Source organism: Choloepus didactylus (assembly GCF_015220235.1).
Source record: "Choloepus didactylus isolate mChoDid1 chromosome Y unlocalized genomic scaffold, mChoDid1.pri SUPER_Y_unloc7, whole genome shotgun sequence".
Taxonomy (NCBI): Eukaryota; Metazoa; Chordata; class Mammalia; order Pilosa; family Megalonychidae; genus Choloepus; species Choloepus didactylus.
The window spans coordinates 99815-104701 of NW_023637629.1; the positions used below are offsets into that span (position 1 = coordinate 99815).

Genomic DNA, 4887 nt, shown 5'->3' on the forward strand with positions numbered 1-4887 from the left:
GTTGGTATTGAAGACCAGTACTAATGCACAAACATTAGGACATGAGAGAAACAAATGAAAGTGAAGCACTACAATTCTTGCTCTTGCATTTATTGTTTTGCATGGTGCCTCTTCCACCAGTAGAGATTCTACACTATTGGCTGATTAGAAACAGAAAACTCTCCCCTGACCCTATCAGTCTGCCATTGGCAAAAAAGAGAACAACCTGCCAAAAAAGAACAAAACATGCCAGAAAAGAACAAGTATAAAACAATATCTTAATTAGTTTTCTCAAGATGTTTCCAAATGCCCCTGTGAAATCATCACAAACTGAACAATTAGCCCATGACATTCCTGGGTGCCATGAACACTGACTGATGTGCAGCACTAGAACAGGGAGACTAAGCCTTGAATGTCTTCTGAGCAACATTATGCCACAATGACCACAGCTGCCACTCCCCAAGTTGGGAGCAACCACTTCCACAGTAAAAGGCCCTTCTCTGTGAGTGTGATTTGGGATACCCCTTTGTTCAGGTGCCAGTTCAGCTTAAATGGATGGGTGTGGAGTCTGGCCTTCCAGTCTAGATAATTTTTGGTTTGGGCCTCTTCATTCTTTCCATTTCATTGTCCTCTTCATTGTTGATCACTCTCACAGAGGTGGACTATCACTCGGCATGGAGTCCATCACTGCATGTAATTCATACTTTTCTCTTGGCCCTAGCTTGGAGATACTATAAAAGGTCACATTTAATGACTGGAGTAGTACCTTCCACTTGTTTGCAAACAATAGGCAGAGAGGCAGGAGGAGAGAAAAAAATTGCTGTATTTGGTGGAGCTAAGTGTGAACTACCTATGTGTAAAGTCTGAGCAAATAAAGACACCCTAAAAAAGAAAAACGAAGTGGGAGGACTTACACTCCCAGATTTTGAAGCTTATTATAAAGCCACAGTTGTCAAAACAGCATGGTACTGGCACAAAGATAGACATATAGATCAATGGAATCGAATTGAGAATTCGGAGATAGACCCTCAGATCTATGGCCGACTGATCTTTCATAAGGCCCCCAAAGTCACTGAACTGAGTCATAATGGTCTTTTCAACAAATGGGGCTGGGAGAGTTGGATATCCATATCCAAAAGAATGAAAGAGGACCCCTACCTCACCCCCTACACAAAAATTAACTCAAAATGGACCAAAGATCTCAATATAAAAGAAAGTACCATAAAACTCCTAGAAGATAATGTAGGGAAACATCTTCAAGACCTTGTATTAGGCGGACACTTCCTAGCCTTTACACTCAAAGCATAAGCAACAAAAGAAAAAATGGATAAATGGGAACTCTTCAAGCTTAGAAGTTTCAGTACCTCAAAGGAATTTCTCAAAAAGGTAAAGAGGCAGCCAACTCAATGGGAAAAATTTTTGGAAACCATGTATCTGACAAAAGACTGATATCTTGCATATATAAAGAAATCCTACAACTCAATGAAAATAGTACAGACAGCCCAATTATAAAATGGGCAAAAGTTATCAAAAGACAGTTCTCTGAAGAGGAAATACAAATGGCCAAGAAACACATGAAGAAATGTTCAGCTTCACTAGCTATTAGAGAGATGCAAATTAAGACCACAATGAGATACCATCTCACACCGATTAGAATGGCTGCCATTAAACAAACAGGAAACTACAAATGCTGGAGGGGATGTGGAGAAATTGGAAGTCTTATTCATTGTTGGTGGGACTGTATAATGGTTCAGCCACTCTGGAAGTCAGTCTGGCAGTTCATTTGAAAACTAGATGTAGAGTTACCATTCAATCCAGCGATTGCACTTCTTGGTATATACCCAGAAGATCGGAAAGCAGTGACACGAACAGATATCTGCACACCAATGTTCATAGCAGCATTATTCACAATTGCCAAGAGATGGAAACAACCCAAATGTCCTTCAACAGATGAGTGGATAAATAAAATGTGGTATATACACACGATGGAATACTACGCGGCAGTAAGAAGGAACGATGTCAAGAAACATATGACAACATGGATGAAACCTGAAGACATAATGCTGAGCGAAATAAGCCAGACACAAAAAGAGAACTATTATATGCTACCACTAATGTGAACTTTGAAAAAGGTAAAACAAATGGTTTATAATGTAGAATGTAGGGAAACTAGCAATAGAGAGCAATTAAGGAAGGGGGATCAATAATCCAAGAAGAACAAATAAGCTATTTAATGTTCTGGGAATGCCCAGGAATGACTATGGTCTGTTAATTTCTGATGGGTATAGTAGGAACAAGTTCACAGAAATGTTGCTATATTAGGTAACCTTCTTGGGGTAGAGTAGGAACATGTTGGAAGTAAAGCAATTATCTTGGGTTAGTTGTCTTTTCCTTACTCCCTTGTTATGGTCTCTTTGAAATGTTCTTTTATTATATGTTTTTTTAAATTATTTTTTTATTTTTCATACAGTTGATTTAAAAAAAAGTTAAAAAAAAAAACAAGGAAAAAAATATGTAGAGCCCCCTTGAGGAGCCTGTGGAGAATGCAAGGGTATTGGCCTACCCCACCTCGATGGTTGCTAACATGACCACAGACATAGGGGACTGGTGGTTTGATGGGTTGAGCCCTCTACCACAGGATTTACCCTTGGGAAGACTGTTGCTGCAAAGGAGAGGCTAGGCCTCCCTATAATTGTGCCTAAGAGCCTCCTCCCAAATGCCTCTTTGTTGCTCAGATGTGGCCCTCTCTCTCTAGCTAAGCCAACTTGAAAGGTGAAATCACTGCCCTCCCCCCTATGTGGGATCAGACACCCAGGGGAGTGAATCTCCCTGGCAACGTAGAATATGACTCCCAGGAAGGAATGTAGACCCAGCATCATGGGATGGAGAACATCTTCTTGACCAAAAGGGGGATGTGAAAGGAAATGAAATAAGCTTCAGTGGCAGAGAGATTCCGAAAGGAGCCAAGAGGTCACTCTGGCGGGCACTTTTATGCACAATTTAGACAACCCTTTTTAGGTTCTAAAGAATTGGGGTAGCTGGTGGTAGATACTTGAAACTATCAAACTACAACCCAGAACCCATGAATCCCAAAGACAATTGTATAAAAATGTAGCTTATGAGGGGTGACAATGGGATTGGGAAAGCCGTAAGGACCACACTCCCCTTTGTCTAGTTTATGGATGGATGAGTAGAAAAATAGGGGAAGGAAACAAACAGACAAACAGACAAAGGTACCCAGTGTTCTTTTTTACCTCAATTGCTCTTTCTCACTTTATTATTCTTGTTATTTTTGTGTGTGTGCTAATGAAGGTGTCAGGGATTGATTTGGGTGATGAATGTACAACTATGTAATGGTACTGTGAACAATCAAATGTACGAATTGTTTTGTATGACTGCATGGTATGTGAATATATCTCAATAAAATGAAGATTTAAAAAAAAAATTCTGAACAAAGTAAAACTCCTTTCTAAGAAGTTCAGTCTTGTGCAGCTGGAGCTTGGCATCTGCTACAGATAAAGGGTTGCTGAAGTTGATTCTGATTCTCTTGAATCTCTTAAAATACTGAAAAGTTATACCCTTGTCATATGTCCTAAAGAATGATTAAACCTTAGCCTGGTATAGGGTGTTCATGAACATGCATGGGTTCAGGTGGCAGGCAATGGTAGTACTGGGCAGTTCCTGCAGGTCCATCTCCTCCATCTTGCAGTCAATGAAGGTCCAGTCACTGTGGCCTTGTTTCCCTTGGCCACCCCTGGGGAATGGCAGGAAAGTCTGCAGCATCACTTGGGCCACCCCGGTGCCCAGGCTGCCTCAACTGCCACCCTGAGCTGCCCAGCCATGCCAACCTGCATCCCTTTGCACTATGACCAGAGCCCTTTGCAGGGTGCATGGAAACAATGTGCTTTCCCATCAACACCACATCCATGAATGCTATACTTGCATCCCGTAAGTTCTGATATATTATGTTCTTGTTATCATTTATGTCGTGATGTCTACTGATTTCTCTCACAATTTCTTCTTTGATCCAATGATTGTTTAAGATAGTGTTGTTTAAGGTCTGTATATTTGTGAATTTTCCAGTTCTCTGCCTGCTATTGATTTCCAGCTTCATTCCATTATGGTGAGAGAATGCGCACTGAATAATCTCAATCTTTTAAAATTTATTGAGAATTGTCTTGTGACCCAACATATGGTCTATCTTGGAGAATGATCCATGCACACTTGAAAAGGATGTATATCTTTTTGTTTTGGGGTGCAATGTTCTGTACATGTCTGTTAGGTCTAGTTCATTTATCATAGTATTCAAGTTCTATGTTTCCTTATTGAGGTTCTGTCTAGATGTTCTCTATATTGATAAGAATGGTGTATTTAAGTCTTCAACTATTATTGTAGAGATGTCTATTTGTCCCTTCAGTTGTGCCAGTGTTTGCCTCATGTATAAAGGGCACACTGGTTAAGTGTGTAAATATGTGAGTGCTATTTCTACTATATGATGTACCTGTGAACAGTTGATTATACACCATGGATGGTCCTTCATTGTCCCATGACACCTTTTTTTCCAGCTAATTTAATTGCTTTTTTCATAATTTTTTATGACAGCTAAACTTTATTAAACATTTTTAAATGTTGGGCAAGATTTTAAGCATCTTGTGTTTATTATCTTACTCAACATAGGGACTCCATTTGGCTTCTCTTTTTTAAAATTCAGCTTTATTGAGATATACTCACATAACATACAACAATCCATGGTGTACAATCAACAGTTCACAGGTGCATCATATAGTTGTGCATTCATCACCACAATCAATTTTTGAACATTTTCATTACTCCAAAAAGAATGAAAATAAGAGTAAAAAGTTAAAGCAAAAATGATCACCCAAATCATTCCATTCTCTCCCATCCTGC

At 39.5% G+C, this 4887-nt stretch overlaps 1 pseudogene; it reads right to left on the reverse strand.

Annotated features, from left to right (window-relative positions):
* Window positions 1-521: 521 nt before the first annotated feature.
* LOC119525984 lies at window positions 522-3699 on the reverse strand (annotated as a pseudogene).
* Window positions 3700-4887: the final 1188 nt, after the last annotated feature.